The sequence below is a fragment of the Zerene cesonia genome, chromosome 12, assembly GCF_012273895.1.
Source record: "Zerene cesonia ecotype Mississippi chromosome 12, Zerene_cesonia_1.1, whole genome shotgun sequence".
Lineage (NCBI taxonomy): Eukaryota > Metazoa > Arthropoda > Insecta > Lepidoptera > Pieridae > Zerene > Zerene cesonia.
Window position 1 is genome coordinate 6,644,300 of NC_052113.1, and position 18,423 is coordinate 6,662,722.

Sequence of the window (18,423 nt, forward strand, 5' to 3'; positions counted from 1 at the left end):
GACGCAGATGCCGTACAAAATCAAATGACCAAATTTAGCCCGGTAATTGTCGGAAAATAAAAAATAAATCCGACTTTGCGGCGCACCATTTTTTTACGGCACTGCGCGTTTTCTTATTATTTTTAATGGATCTATCGTTGGTAAGAATGCCGTACAAAAATATGTGACCAAAATGTACTCACTCTACCTGTACTTTTGAATTCTCACCTGCACTCAGTTGGACAGCTTACAAGTGACGGCATAGTGCTGAATCTTATTATTTTATGCTCTTATATCGTTCTAGATAGGTCACCTGGTGGTTCAAATGACCCGTAATTTTTTCTATATGGGCCTGTAGTCTATATGTTTGAATTCAACATACGAGAATTCAACTAGCTTGAAAATTACATAACTGTTCCCGAAGTTCTATTGAGTCTCTTAGAAACCTCTCAACAAATTATTATGGAGAAGCACTCCTTCACTAACTTCAACTAATTAAACATATTTTCCAGACTAATGCTTTGTTTAATGATGTTAAAGTTCATTAATATTAGAATGCAACTGGCTTTTAGAATGTATATTGTCAAGTTGCAGTATACCTACGCCTTACCTGTTTTCTGCTAAAATAGGTGCAAGTATTATTTTATATTCTAACCGGTCTGTCAAAAATATAGCTTGTTCTGTTGCTCGGGAATGATTTAGATTTTTTTAATAATGAAAGTGTTATTTAAATCGGTCAAATAGTTTTTCGGTTAAAACGTAACAAACACACTAAGAAAAATAACATCTTCCCTCTTTATAATATTAGTTCAGTTATAACTGTATAATATATAGCTGCCCTTACAATCTTTTTCATGAATAAAAACGCTTTCGAGTCAATTTTGTGTACACTTGGAATTTGTTAGAATACATTTTTAATTCCAGGTTTTCCACCGCGGACTAAACCTTTGCATATGTGATTCAATGGCTTTCGAACTTTCAGTTTATTAATTTTAAAGAAGCTCTTTGACCGTAGAATTCATCCTTTGATAATGCTCTCATAATTCAAATACATTTTAACGTATGCGGATGTAGCACAGCATCATATAAAGATTTCTCTTGTAAAGTTTAATTATTAGTTATTTCAACATGTTCCCATTTTACATTACTGTAATATGGGAAAATGGTGAAACAACTAATATTAATTACATTAATAAAAGTAAGTATTTGCGTGAAAGATTACTAATTCAAAACTTAAAGGTTCTGAATTTGCTTTTGGAGAAAAGGACTTTATATTTTTGTAACTTATTAATTGAACATTATATTTAAGTGTATAGGTAACATAATAAGAAAGTGTATAGGTATATCTATCTTATCTTACTTACTAATTATATATATATAATTAGTAAGTAAGATAAATAATGTATAATGTGAAAATAAAAGTAAACCTCACGCGAGACGCGAAGTTTTAATAAATATTTAATTTGGTTACATAAGAACTCTTTACAGACTTTCATATTTTCAATTCTAACGCAAACATACCTTGTTCTTAATTGATTAACTCTCCAGTACGTGCGAGGACTTAGCATAATATTACCTCTAAGAGTGCAGCCATTATTTTCCGAACATGCTAATATAAATAATGTTATAAAATAATCCTCTTTTAGACTTAACAAGCTTAATTACGAAGTTTTCAGATGGAGTAATCCCTGAAAAATAATCCTAAAAAGGAAAGATAGCAAGAGATCAAAAATAAGGCGTTTAATTTTCTGTCATTTAAATTTACCACCTATAGGTATATATTGTAAAAAAGAAAAAACAAGAACGCAAACCTTCTAAACTTATTACTTACCTAAACTACTAAACTCACAAAAAGGAAAGATTTGATATTTAGTCGTTATTTAACTCAAAACTACTACACCGTTTAAAAATACTTCTACCATAGGAAATTGAATCGTCCCAGAATAACAAAGACCATATGTTATAGTAATATTTAAAAATTTAGATCCCTATCTAAATTGTAACCACAGGTATCAATTTTTAACGATAATAGTCGTTATTTCTCGTATGCTATGAAAACCATTAACGATGTATAAAATAAAGTTCGATATAATTATTTATTACTATATATATATATATATATATATATATATATATATATATATATATATATATATATATATATATATATATATATATATATATATATATATATATATATATATATATATTTCTATATAATCACAGTATAAAGAGATATGGATTATTAGATCGTGGTTGGAGGTGTGGTGGTTCGCGTAAAGTTCGCGATGCTATATTGATAACACCTAACTTTAATAGTGAAGCTACTATAAAAGTTCTCGTTAAAATTTAAGGTTATAAGTGACATCGAATGTGTGCTATTGTTTTCGGTATATTAGCACTATCCATTTTAATTATTTAGCTATTCAATAACATTGAATATCTAAGAACAAATTCCACTTACACTTAGGAAAATGTGATTATTTGAATATTCTACGTTCATCTAACCACAGAACCGATCCAAATGAAAGTTATGTATACAGTTTGAGAGAGAGGTTATAATATAGTTTTATCACAGATTTTTATGCTGAATTTATTCTTAGAATCATTTTATTCTTCTTTGCGCGTTAAATCTAATAAACGTTATCAGAGTAAAGTTTTGTGTCTTCAAATACTAATTTACGTAATTACGATAAATAATAAAACCCGCGCGGAACAGAGGGAACAACTAGTGTGAAATATCATAAACATCCCAATATTTATGCGAATTTTATTTTAATCGATGTGGCGACAGTTGTGTACGAATAACGTTAAAAAATATTTTCCATGATGTACCATTAAATTTTACCACATAAGACCAAAGTAACAATAATATATAATTGCGAGAACTTATGCGTCGTCATGTCTTGGTGAATAACAATTAGGTCGATGGAGTGTTGAAAGCGTAGCGGTAGACGAAAGTCATACAAATTACCCCACTGAAGACTCCACAGTCTTGAATAAATTGCTAATTCTGAGGGTTAAAACTTCAGACGCAATTATCTTACAAATTAGTTACAAATAGGCTTCTGTAAGCGTTGAATAATGAATTAATAATATTTATTTAACTATGAAGATTATTTAAAGGAAAGATTTCTTCTATCTTCGTTTAGATTAAAGGGTTTTTTTCGACGTTTCATTTTTATTATTTCATCAAATATATAGATACTTCTTATTCATTCAGTAGTTTGTATACATTTTAGAGACAAATACCTCTTATCGTTTGATTTGTAAATTATCGTTTGATTTGTATTTACTTACTTACGATTCAACACAATCAGATGCTATTTTAAAACTGGCTGGAATAGTCAAGGTAATGACTTGCTCGAAAAACATCGATATTTGAAAAACTCAAGGACGGTAGACAATATGTAAACAATATCTACAAATACCTTTCTCCTACTTCTATATTTGTGAGGGAACAGGAAAGAAAATTATACCCAAGCGCACCAAACGAGATACAGTGGTAATTAATTGCAAGCATTCTTTTGATCGGCCGCCATGCTTAACATTTCCGAAAATCACATGTGATTTTTAATCTTTTATATTGGAATTATTACAGTTATCTTAAAATTTTATCCATTTACTTCCTAAAATCGATTGATCCTAGGAATATATTCCAGATTAATTTAAATCTTACTAAGTGGATGCGCTTTCTACAGTAATGTTGATATTGTAGGGAACTACGTATAAAATACTCGTACGTAAGAGTAACACTTTTTGGATATCCTTAAATTCGCAAATGTCTTGAATGACCTACAATTATCATCAATTAAATCTTATTTAAGGCTTTTATGCAGAAGTGGACGTGTTATGACGTGAGATGGCGATATCGAAGCGACGTAACCTTAATACATTTTATCAACGTTTTAGTTGAACTACTTATTACTCAAGAACGCCCGCACGAATACACGGTTTATGGTTTGTTAGATTTGTCTTTATGTGACCCATGAGGATACTAACTGCAAAAAAATAAGAGACTATATAGAAGTATTCGCGGACAGAGAATGAATACAAGAAAAAGCAACGGTTAGGAGCGACACACACAAACTCGGAGCAACTTAAATTTAATTAAAACTTGCTTTTCAGCTGAGCATTCTCACGAATTCAAGTCCGAATATATTACAATATAATAATCAAGAGTCGTGTGCGTGCATACCGATTACTTCGTAGAACGAGATGTACAAAATTCCATTTGAATTAAAAGGAATAATAACTAATAAAAACACACTCATGATTATATAATAATAATGAGAACTGTCATAAAATTTTTGTGCTAATTAAAGAAAAATATTAGATCCTATTTATATTATAAACGCGAAAGTATAAGATGGATGTATGTCTGTTACTTTTTCACCCGAAACCAATAAAAACCGATAAAAGAGAATAGATAATAATAAAAACAAAATGAAATTAATTAACTCGTACATGCTTTAATTTAACAAGATAAACGTTCATGTTTTAATATAACAATTTTGCATATCATTATGGACACTTAATTAATATTGGAATTTAATGATACTTGGCAAGGACATTAACTTATGTAACAGAATAACACATGATATGATAGGTTGTAAAAATACTTGTCTATTTTTATATAACTCAGGTTGGTTCTCGGGCTAAACCGCGCTGCAGATAGTGGCATAAAACATTAAAAAGTTATTTAACTAGATTTTACTTTCTCTAATGCTAAAATCAAGACTGCATCAAAGTATCTTTTAAAAAGCAAAGCGTTAGTAAAAACTTAAAATAATAATCACAAAAATGGAACATTCCAGAGCGCATTTCCGCAACGTTTAATAAAAAAGGACGGTAAACGGTGGGTTTATTGATTTTTCAGTCATGCACAAACGAGTTTGCAGTGTTACGTATGTACACATTGTATATTTACTGGTGCCACATGGTTCAGCACACATGTACAAACAAAACTCTAAATGCAATTGCTTTTGTTAAACACTGCATTTTAATGAGTATACTTTTTGTGACACATTTGTGAAAATCAATAAGAGGACGTAAATGTTTAGTGACATTGGCATTGGCATGGATTTTGTTTTGACCTTTCAAAATATCTTACCTAAATTTGGCGGCCTCTGTATTACTGTAGACAAAACAATACGATTAATTAAGAAAGAAAAATATTTTATTTTTGTCTAATATGATTCGTATTTAAAATGTGCAAATTTTATGTATTTTATTGGATATACGCGAATATATATGTGCGAACACGATTTATCAAATCCAGCGTTTATGCTAAATATAAGCTAATGTATCTTGCCGAGTTATTTTGTTTCAAAGAACCTGTAACCCCGCTGTCCCTTAGGGAATGCCCCACATTCTTGTCCTAGTACCTTCATTTCAAAACCCTTAGATTAAAATTTCAAGATTGGACACGGGTGTATTTCAGTTGAATATTTTTGGAGAAAAATTTACTTTGTACTTTCATACTTTGTTAATGTAGCTTACCTCCTGTAAAAATTGCAAATTAATTAGATCTCTGCTACACTTCGCATTTAGTAAATCTCCGCTGGGAACACAGGCGGTAAAGGGTACCAGGATCCCTTCGCGTTTGCTGATAGCAGTCCCGCAAGACGACACTCGACCCAGCCTTAAGGCCACATATAGACCGCCAACACAGAACAAACCTAGTACTTGAAACAAACTTTAATATGTTTAGTTATTGCTAAATTCTTCGACGAAAATAATAACCATGTCTTGGATAAATAATGTTATAGATACACGATCTACTGTTATACATACAAAATTCTTATAAGATTTTTTGTAGAGCATCATTAAACATCTAAAATATCAAAAGAATATATTATGTGGGTTGGTAGTATTTACTTAATAACGCAATGATTGAAACTTGTATAAACTTCCCACGATTCGCCTTAGGGCTGTTTTTGTGGCTTCAATATTGTATTGGCCGCAAGAAACCAACTAGATAAAATATTGTTGGTGGAAGCTTTAATGTTTAATTAATTGATTTTTAATGAAACACTGAAGTAAAATGATAAAACATTAATTTATACCAGTACAACACAATAGTAAACATTAAAACACATTAGTCTGAGTGTGAGAATATAAATAGTACAGATAAGCAATAAATATCTCATTTTAACTAAACTGTATGGCTGTACGAAAAAATAAATTAAACCCTATCTCCAAAATACAAAGCTACAACAGAGCAGGTGTTGAAATTCAACAGTTGATAGACGTGTTTCATAAATTGTACCGGTGTAAGTGGACTACGATATAACGAGAAACATCTGTCGCGGTCAGTTTGGGCTAGGCGTGGTAATTGGAGTCTACTATGGTACTACTTAGATTCACATGTTGTGTCATGCATTTTGACCAGCTTGTGCAAACTTTGAGGCTTGTTACAAATTTCATTTGAATTTATATTAGTCATGCATTATTTAGTATTTATAAATGAATTTATTCTAATACAAAAATAATGTAATGACCATTTACAGAGGTAGACAACGGCGCTGCACATGCGTTGCGTTTGAGGGACAATATATGAGGAAAGGATTGACGATGGGAATAAAGGAAAAGACTGGGAACAGTTAGGAAAAGGATACGGGCCTCCGGCTCCCCCACACACCGAATGAAACGCATGCAACTTCTTCACGCCGATCGTCTGTGGGGGTGTCGAACTTTACACGGTGCGAGCTGACCCAGATCGTGTCGAAAATATAAGCTACATATTGTTTCAATATCATGAAAAAAATTCGCCCGTATTTTGACTTATAAATATTGAATAGCATAAATCAATATTGCGTGAATGGAACTTATGCATGGCTTTTTATTTTATAAAAGAATTATTCATATCTCTATATGTAAGTCTCTATATGTTCATTTACTATTATTATTATATTTAGTATGTAAATAGGCGAGTGTAGTATTTTACCTAAGCTATGTATGTACTCTTTCCTTTGCCTTTGATTCGGAAACATTCATTATCATATTAAAAATGACTACTTATAAGAATATGGATAGTTAATTCTTATAATATTTATAAAACAGAGTTAAAGGGTTTGTTTGTTTAAATGCACTAATCACAGAAACTCCTGATCAAATTTGATTTGAATAATTAATTCTGTATTAGATAGTCCATTTATAGAGGAAAGCTATATAACATCATCTACGACGTGGATGGAACCACGTGGCACAGCTAGTAGTTGATATAAACACTATTTATGGAAGCAAATTTATCCAAATAGTGGTTATATGAATAGAAAGTTAAAGGAAAACATAGGGTTCCAATATTTTTATAAACGGGATATTTGAATTGAAGTCTATTTGCCCGCTTCAACAAACTATTGTACTTCCGTTACAAGACATTTAAATTAAAATACAAGATACAATGAGAAGCTTAAATCGTTGTTTTCATAAATAAAAACCCGGCCTACGGACGGGCCCATTAATGATAAAAATTACACCGTATTTTCTTTCAGGTAATCTCCAGGGTGCGAGAAACCAATCCGGCCGGGAATACCTTGATGTTCAGTTTTAATTTTTTAACGGATGTAAAATAGTTTGCTAAATTATATAGCAAACTACACGCTCGTACCGGCTTCGCCTGGTTATCAAATTTCTTTTTTATTCCAAGGGAGCATTTAACCTGGTTAAAAAGTACATACGTACTTCCTACCACCCAAGTCAGCTCATACCCTGTCTACATACCATATTTCATCAAAATCCGTTCAGTAAATTCAGTCTGACGTACGGACACAAACATCCAAACAAACAAACTTTCACATTTATAATATTAGGGTGAAGTGTGATGGGATGGTGTGACAGGTAAACAATACATAAATTGTATTAAATGCGACAATACAGATAAATCTTCATAATGATATTTACAAAAACAAAACAACTGGAAATTGTTGAAATTATTTCAAAGACACTGGCTTTAATAACAATTTCACAAATTGTTCTGAGGTCATGATCACTCACCTCATTTCCGTGAAAATTAAAGCTTCTTTAATTAATTTTCTTGTCTCCTCAACAATAAATCTTATTAATCTTACATTCTCCACGTACGATGAGCGTAAATGAGACAGAGTTCTTATTATTGAAACAAAAATCTCTTTTATTAGCTTTTGTTTTTGCCATCATCTGTCTATTACAGCTAAGACGTGAGTATTAAAACTTTGTCCACGATTAGTTTAGGGGCGGAAGAAAAAGTCTCGTTATGTCGAAATTTATTTTCGACGTCCTGTTCCCTCAAGAAACATCAATTAGGGAATCAAAATCTATGATATTTATTCAGAAAGGTCCTCGCATTTGTTATCCGGCTTTTTCTGTCAGTTTTATTATAATGTAGAGTATTGTTATTGAATTAAAATAATAAATAAATGAGCAACAAATACACAAAACCAGAAAACAACAAATTGTCATTGAATCATCACCCAATTATTTATAGTTATTATGCAGTGAGTGTATATAGGTCCCACTTCGGTTAAAGGTTTATTTTCGATTTCCATGGGACAATGAACCAGATTTATTTAAATTTTCTAGTATCGTATTAAAAAAATAAAAATTATTAAAGAATCAACAATCCTAACACATTATGAACAGATATTATAAACAGAATAATTACTCTCCAGTATACACGCAAAGTTTTCAACAATATTTCTTTATCTATGTTATCTCGTACAGATTTTTTTCATTTTTTTCTATAGTGTATTTCGCTTTTATTATTTCCAAAGCTCAAATCACACATTTTTTGAGTTTCATTCTAACAACATGTCAATATATAAAAGCTATAAAAGATAATAGCAAATGGATCAATTTTTACCATAGCTTCAATATCAAACATTCCAATATAAATTATTAAACAAGTTACAAGATGGCTAAGCTGTCGTAATACCGAAGTAGGGAAACCAATATTTCTTATTGAATCTCAGTAACTGCCCAATAAACGTTCCTGTCGCCTTTTACGGCTGACAGAGATCTAATAAAAGCGTCTTAAGGCACTCCAATGTAAATTCCGAAGCTTATGCGAATATGCTTTTATATTCAAAACTAGACGTGATAACGACCAGTTACATATAATGAAGGAATTTCTCGTCAGTGAGATTGCAACTAATTGCGACTCGATCTAACTTAAACTCAAACGGAGAGCATATTCAAAGGACTATTGCTGTGATTATTTGATGATATTCGGGTCACTCATATGTCTGCAAACATTCGTACAATGTTTGGTACGTTGTATGAATGTTTGCGCTCTTGTAAGTTGTCCTACAAATGTCTTTCGTATTCTCGAGAATGTGCGTGATCGTCAATATATCTTAATTACTACGTATTATAAAATCAATTTAATGGAATTTTAAGATATGATAACAATCGAGACGCGGTCTCGGAGGCTCGCGCACTTTTCTTGCGTTTAGTTTTGTTAATGTCGTGATATTTTCTGAATGAAACAAAAACTTCGAATAATTTGAAAAGCTGCAAACAGCCCCGATTAAAAAGTAAACTCTTTGGATAAGGATGTATACTAAAGTACAAAGAATGAACTTTCACTTTGACATTTTCAATCGGCAATCGGCATTTTCAATCGTTAAAAAAAAGAATTACTAAAGAATAATAGGAAAGTAAATGGTGTCGCAGATACTTTTGACGGTAATGATAATATAAATATGAAAAACTGTGTACATCGTGAATAGTTCTTGCCTCGTACGCCGAAACGATGATTTGGCAAGTTTACAGAGACGTCGGTTCACATTATTGCAAGTTTGTAGCAATGTCTACTTTTATTGAAAATAAAATATAGTCACTCACAGATAGCGAAACCTTCTACATATTAATAAATAGATATTTTTAATCCATTCAGTCGTCCTACAATGTCATATACATTCGCAATCTTTACCAAATTATGATAATAGTAGAGATGGGCATTTGATTGGTTAGATACAGGGCTGTATTTGGTATTAGATATCAGAGGAGGTTTTATTTTCATCCGAGAATTCACTATAGGCATAGCGTTAGTTTCAAATTAACTATTTTGGTAGCACATGTATATATTGTAAAGTGATGAACATAATTTTGCTTCGAAATTTTTAATTGATTGAAGTATCAATCTTAAAAATTTTCTGTACTAAGAAACGTATTACTTATTTATGCGTTAAATGTCAAATAAATTGCACGAGTACTTCTGGAGACATTCACAAATCATGAAATTCATTAGAGTTCAATGTTTATACAAGAAATTCAAATGATTAGATATGGAAACTGTTCTCGCAACTTAAACTACTAAAACTATTTGTATATGACAAAAAAAATTCAAATCAAGTGCCTTCTGTACCAATACTGAAATTTTTACGTGTTATATATTCAATCCTCGTATTGTTTCATAATCATCGAATTTCATATATATGCACTGCAAGCTACAAAGTATAGTATCCTATCATTTTAAATAGGTGACAGTTCAGTATTACATATGTTATATTATGTATACAAAACTTTTATTTTATAATCTAAAATAAACGCACATGTTTACATTACCCGTCATAAAAACAGGTCATTTGTTTTATAAATCGTGCGTGATAAATCCATTTTACATCGCAAATTAGCGGCGACAAACTAACGACACTACGTAAAAAGACTATCAAAAATCTAATTATATCACAAGCTGCCGTTTTGCTGTCGATACGTTCTATTTCTACAAAGCCCACGTGTTACAAACGTTCTCAATAAACACATTATGATCAAGCCCTGCAAAGTTCATAAATGACTCATTGTGACCGTTTATCGTTGACATGAAAACAGAAATGTTATAAGGTATTCAGCAACGAAAAAGCTTCAGAAATGCCTTCTAGATGTAAGACTATTTCGTTCTGGTTACAGAACTAGAAAATAAAGAAATAAATAGTGTAAAAAAAGAGTTATGAGTCAAGTTATCAAAAGTCTGTTGTGTGAAGTCCTTTCGTGATGAAATTAAACATGAGTTAGAGAAAATCCGACATGAATATTTTATTGTATTACATATTCTATCTAACCAAGGCAGGCCTCACAAAGCTGGAATGCCACTTTGAATTCAAAAAGTACAGAATTACATGCAATTTCATAGTTCCCTTAACACACACACACATTCAGATTTTTTCCAGATTCTGAATTTTTCATATCAATCCGACAAAATGTGTCTGATGTGCGTTCTGAATTCCAGACCGAAGAATTCAGATTATAGCAGACACACACTCAAACCGAAATTAGTTTATGCTGTAAACATGATAGCAACGGCGTTCCTGAACTGTTGATATATGTGTGTGAATTCAGACAATGGAACACAACCTTTAAGATATTAATGATCGAAGTATTATTTTATACATCATCCATCACCCATTCAAATTTTAATATAGCTTATGTAAGCCAGTCAAGAATTTTACATTGGAAGATGATTGGAATAACAACATAATATAATCCTAGCATCCAGAAATACGAATAAAGTATAATAAATTAGCTAGGGATTTAACACCACGTAATAGGTACGGGCGAGCCGCTTGTCACTTAGTAAATGGGTGAATATGAAAGACTCCATTTATTTTATGTCTGTAAAATAACTGGGTTTTCATTTGCCCTCTTTATTAGCCCATTGTTCAATTGCGAATATTTATTTTGGTTTTGTGCGGCGTCTCTCGTGTTTAAATAAAAGATTTGTTAAACGAAACTGCTCCTCATTGCGGTAATAAATCTTTGTATTTTTCTGTTTGATGTTAGACATCTTCAACGAATGTAGGGCTCTATTTTTATGAAAATTATCATATGAAGTTCTACTTGTTTTAGAAAATAGTTGTGGATTGAATGTATCTTTATCAAACAGTGGAGAGCCCAGTTCCGTCAGACATGGCTATTATCTAAAGGAAAAAATGTGGGGCATCATATTGTATTGTCTATAGGTGTATTCAAAAGCCCGAAGCGTGCAGCTAAAACACGCCATTAACTACTAGATAATACTTTTCTTATATTGTTTCTGTTTTCTCCACATCTTCTTATGTTATACTCCCTGCTGACCCTGGCTGCATCCGAGCGTTTTTTCTGAGTCTTTTAAAATTTATTATGGTATAGCATGGTTTTTTAACGGTACCCCGTCGAAGTGTACATCATACATGTGTACACAGACATCATAACGAACTAAGGTAACTCATGAGTTAAAGTATTCTTTCATTTATATGCACTATAATAGCATTATCCAAAATGGCATTTAGCATAGCACGGCACGATGTGATAAATGTTGGCAATGCATTCTCGTTTGCGAAGTGAAAAAGAGTTTATGGCCCATAAAATGTAGCCACTTCCCAACTGTAAACTACACGATACGGCTGTCTTGCTAAAAGGTCGCCAAATTGCTGCCAAAATACGGCTGTGTGAATCGAAATTACTGAAGGTCATAATTTACAAGCTGACGCTATTTTTTCGGTTATAGATAGCGAATACAGCACGACTTTTTATAAATAAAGGTATGCTCAAAATTTAATCTCTCACGATTGTATGAAATTAATTTATTTATGCCTTGAGTTGATTAGAGATGTATGAAATTACCATGAAATCTGTCGTCACACCAACGTAAAAAGAGGTCTCTCCAGACACGAAAACCACATCATAGAATTGCTGTTCGCGATGCGAAAGAACAACAACAACGAACACTCATTCATATTTATAATATTAGTAAGGATATAAAGCTTGGTGTGATAGTATTATATATCTGTATGTTAGCACGGTACCTTTTTCTAATATAATATGAAGGTCCGTTTTACATTGATCCTTTCGAAACATTAGAATCTACAAAACCCAAAGCAATAAAATTCGCTTACTGTTCACGAAACGATCGTCATTAAGGTGGTAATGACTCTTCCTCAAGCTTCTTAAAGAGAATTAGCACGATATCTATAAAATTCAGTGTTTTTTTTTGCATTTTATCACTTTTATATAATTAAGACAATATATTTCATATGCCTCATATTTATTGTATAAAAACTGTTATGTCAGGAGTGTTATCCGCTAGTGATACAAGTACTAAGAGTCATTCGCAGTTATTAATTGTTATTAAATACTATCCAAAAGGCATAAAAGTATAATACTACGTAAAAAAAGTCAGTACAAGACATTAAACGACCAACAAGAAAGCCGCTCATGCAACGCTGGTAAGTATTTTAAATAAATCCACTTCTATTTAATTTATCACAATTGCAAACTTATTCAAACTTACGATCAAAACTTTTATCATAATCGAAGTTGAAATTAAAACGCAATCAGCGAAAATTAAATTCATATAAATTCCAAAATCTGTCCGAAGCATTTCGTGTTAAAATTAACAAATTTATTCATAAATGAAATGTCTTTTGATTGTTTTATAACAATCTAATTACTAACAGTTAAGATTTTATGAACACTACAATTATGCTATTGAGTCATATGGTATAAATAATGCAAAACAACAAATATTTAGATCACAATAAAGCATATAAAAGCTTTTAAATAGACATTCAATTGGGTCGCATTTCCCAAATATAAATTTTTAAGTCTTTCCAGTAGTCGACGACCGAAATAAATGTCCTATTCAAGAGGCCTTTCATCATAAATTTTCACTAATAGAATAGATACTATTGAACTCAATTTATTCACGTTGAAATCGTAAAAATCATGTGAGTTTGTTATTTTTGAACCAACGTTCCCAAAAAACGGAAGTGGTATTTAATTCGACAGTATTATTTTTATTGTTTTATACCAATTGGCGTGATTTCTTTTGTTTTCGATAAGAATCTGAAGAGATACCTCCCCGGGGCCAGGGCCGTCAGAGACCTTTTTGCAGAGAAGGCAATTAATTTTTTTTTGCATATAAAAATTGTTCTCGATATGTTTACTACAAACCTAATATCTTAAAAATGATAGGTTTATTAGTTTTCTAACAGCCCAAAATTGGAAAAATACAGAAACGACGAAAATAGAAGTGAGATTCGTATTATAATAACTCCGTCAAAACACAACAAATCAATAGCATCGAATTGTAATATCATTCTAAATTAAAGCTATTTCGATTTCACGTGTGTGTAATACACATACATTTTAATGTATCCTACACCCACCACACGGTCGCGGAAACGACACGCTAAACAAAATATTATTATTTTCCTATCCTATACAGACATAAAAATTATATTTTGAAGCAGTTATCTATAAAATAAATATATTTCTGGTTCTTTATTAATAATTTCACCCGCGTAAGTCCGTATCCCGTAGGAATATCGGGATAAAAAGTTGCCTATATGTTATTCCAGTTGACGCTGTCTACGTACCAAATTTCATTGCAATCGGTTTAGTAGTTTTTGCGTGAAAGAGCAACAAACATACACACATCCTTAAAAATTTTCGCATTTATAATATTAGTAGGATAGGATTTACTACGACCGATACGAATTCCTTTATTTTTTTTGGCTAACCAATCGTCCACACTTGTTGTTAATCTTTTCTTTATCCCAATATTTCTTTTGCTAGAAAAAAAGCTTGCACGGGTTGCATACTTACCATCATCCAGTTTACCAACTAGTTGCCCGATTTAACATAAAAAAATCAAAATCAATTATCCATTATAACAATAGTCAAACATGATTTCATAAAATCTACAAGAGAATCAATCAATAAATGACTAATCGTTTAATATGTACTTAACCTTTCGACACCTTGACCATTATATATTTGACCGATATATAAAATATTGAATCAAGTAAAGTGCTAGGCTAGGAACGGTTATGGGTTGTGTCGGGCGTAATCGATTTCTTTCCGTATTACTGCATTAACAAATGTCCGTAATTTTTTTTATGTACAAGGTAATGTGGGGGTCACCATTTTTTGAAATTATTACTTATCCCCAAAACAGTGAGCTAATTTTTCTGTTTATTTGTTTCTATAGTTGCCTGTTTGTGTGTGCGTCAATCACGTTAAAACCGCTTGGCAGCTTTTCATAATATAGTGAATATGAATGGTTATGGGCGTTGGTGATCGCTTATCATCGAGCGAACCACCCCCTCAGTTGCCTTCTTATGGCATAAAAAAACGTTCAAGTGAATAATACACGGGGTAAACGCATTTGTAAAAATAATCATACTGCCTCTTCGAAAATCCACGCAATAACTACAAAATCTTATAAACCACGCGAGGGAACCCGCGGGCGGTGAGATTACAGATGATCACGGAAATAAAGCCGATTTAATACCTATTCTCATTCGAGGTGTTACTTATAAGCCTCCATTGTGTCTATCCTGCCTTCGAATTGTACTTTTAGGCATAAAAATGAAAAAACTAAAAATAGAACTATATACCTATATTACTTTCCCGATCAACATTTTTTCAGATTATTGTTAAAACTTCCAATCCTACGATACGCGGACGGAAATCTTTTTTTGCGCGTCCGGTTTTAACAGTTGTTCCGGTTTATCAACCACTATTACTCATTTATTTAACACAGCAAACATAAGAGAGGAAATGTAAAAATAATTATGAATTCATGGTCGCATATCGTATGAATATTTTTTAGGTTAATAAGAAAAAAAGACTAACGAATAAATGTTAAAACGACTTTTTCGTTGTTTTAAAAATTAAATAATTATCTTGTAAGCTACATATCTGCTTTCCATTACTTTATTTAATTTTAAATGTTAACACGCAGTCAGAACTCTCCGTGTTCAAATGCATTGTTTAGGTAATTTTCATTGCTAAGCTGGAATGTTAAATGCCACTCCTTTGATAAATAAAATTCCACAATAAAAAAATCCTGATACTTGAACCACAAACGACGAACGAGTAAAATAAATTGAAATTATTATCCGTTTCCTAAATTTCTCTTTGAAATTAATCTCTTTGTGTCTGGAAATTCATTTATAATTTCAAACTGAAATTTTATCTTGTCATCGATATCTGAATGTTTATTTGCAGTTTGTTTAACTATTAGATATTCAATACAATTACCGGCATGTTGATTCGAATGCATTCTATACATTATATTTAGTTCATACCATTCCAACTTTTTATTAGTTACTAGCGGTCCGCCCTGGCTTCGCACATGGTACATATATAGCCTATAGCCTTCCTCAATAAATGGGCTATCTAACTGTAATAACGGTAGTATAAAATAAGTAAGAACTTAATTAGTATGGTTGAGGGTAAATCTGTTTCTGTTAAATAAACCAGTCTGTCGTTGAAGCCCGCCTTTCATTGACGTTCCACTAACAATGAAACAATTTTTAAAATCGGACCCTTAGTTCCTGAGATTAGTGCGTTCAAACAAACAAACAAACAAACTCTTCACGCTTATTTACGCTACATCGAATTTCTTTACCATTATATCGGAATAAATTGTATTTAAAAACAAAGTTATACAAATAATTTAACATAACATGGTATGTTTTCAACGCATTATGTAGACATATAAATGCTTTTAAACTTTTTATGTGTTATTAGACGTTAACGAGAGAGTGGCGCCATATATATAAATCATCATCATCAGCCCATATAATATGTTCCCACTGCTGGGAAACAGGCCTCCTATGAGGGTTCTGGCCATAATCCACCACGCTGGCTAAGTGCGGGTTGGCAGATGTCACATGTCGTCGAACTTTTTTTTTTTTTTTGATTCTCGGACATGCCGGTTTCCTCACGATGTTATATATAAATATGAGTAGAAAATCTGCCAAAACTTAGATAAAGAATTTTCAATTAACCTTACAACAATCGCATTTAAAAGATGTGTCTAAACTCTAAAGCTTTCCTTCTGCGCCACAATAAGAAATCATAACGACTTACATACCAAAGTCGCGTGCGCCATTAAGTTATAAAACGTAAGAACAAAAATAGAAAATAGTAATAATAAGATTAATATGCATAATATTTAATTCATAATATTCAGTATGGGCATTGGGCACGTGGCGTGATATTTATTTCCATTATGCATGATCGCCCATTGAAGTGAGCGTGACCAAAGGTCATGGTTGCCAAGATTTAGTACTTTATAACTGGAGCTATGCCTGCCCTAACTGGCAAATCAGTTGGTAAATAATGAAATATCTTTTTGCATTAGTATACTAATGATGTATAATATAAGGGGCTACTGAAAATCAGCGCTGCGCATTACGCGTAGCACATGCTGAGTAGTTACACTTTTTAGCACCACGCCGATGAGTCATAAGTTCACTTTTTAATTTTAATTTACCATTATGTGGTGGTGTTAAATAGACATTCTTTTTTCTTTCTTCTTTCTATTTTTGGATATGACAATATTTCCTTGGTCTAAATTCGTTACATATTACAGAGCCCTATAGATTGATATTAACTCCGCCTCCATTATGCACGTGATACTTATTAATTTTTAATTATAGACTCACATCGCACTGTCCGACAGATCCGGCTAAATGAACCGTGAGACACAGTTAGTCTAACTTTAAATTCTTATTTAGTATACTTGGGATATCAACATAAAATATTCTTTTAAAATTCCAAATTCACTATATTCTTGACCGTAAACTTGAAAGCCATTTTTACAGGCCAAGGCAGAACGTACGAAAAGGTAGGAGTTTGTTTCGGGTAGTTCGTGAAACTTAAAACTCCGAAACTAATCTCTATAGAATCGTACTGGAGAGAATAGTGCATCGGTATTTACGAATATAAATACAATACAGGTTCCTCTTTTATACTAAATTCATCTAATAAACTAAATTCATATTATAATTCTAGGTGCTCGACATATCTTTACTGTAGTTCTAATAAAACAAATAGGCATCCACACGAAACGTAGAGGGAGCACACTTAATAACAATTAATCCATTGCTTATTACAATAAACACATAATAACGTTGTCAGATTTAGACTTCGTGCAAATTAATAACACAAAACTGAACCAAATTGGACTCCATTACAATACACGTATATAGTATTGAAATTGCAAGGTTTTATGATTGGCTTTTGGTCACAGCAATTTAAAAAGACATTACAAAGAAACCATAAAGTAGTAAATGGGCATACCCATTGCCCATGGAATGAATTACCCTAATGAATCAAATTCCTTGCGTCATAATCACCTGTAAACAAGATTGGTTCCAAGGTCTGTAATCCAATGAATACTAATGGGCGAACACAATCACATCAAATGCAAGGCGGACACTTTGCTAATATATCGTGTAATTGGGATTTCATCTGACATATTGCAAAATATCACGCAATGCCTCCTATGAAGTTTATGCTATGATAGATAGAAATTCTGACCTAATGGTGTTATATTCTTTATCATTATTATAACATATCCTCTAAAATAGCATTTTAAACTACGAAAAGTAAAAATAATTCCCACATACCTACTAATTTACCATATCGAATCGGCATTTAAAAATTACAAAGCTAAGCAAGGATGGTCGG

At 31.9% G+C, this 18,423-nt stretch overlaps 1 protein-coding gene across 1 annotated transcript in view; it reads right to left on the reverse strand.

The window, feature by feature from the left end:
* Positions 1–18,423, reverse strand: part of LOC119830745 (beta-3 adrenergic receptor-like) — a 58,850-nt gene that overhangs the window by 27,575 nt on the left and 12,852 nt on the right. The window lies entirely within an intron of this gene.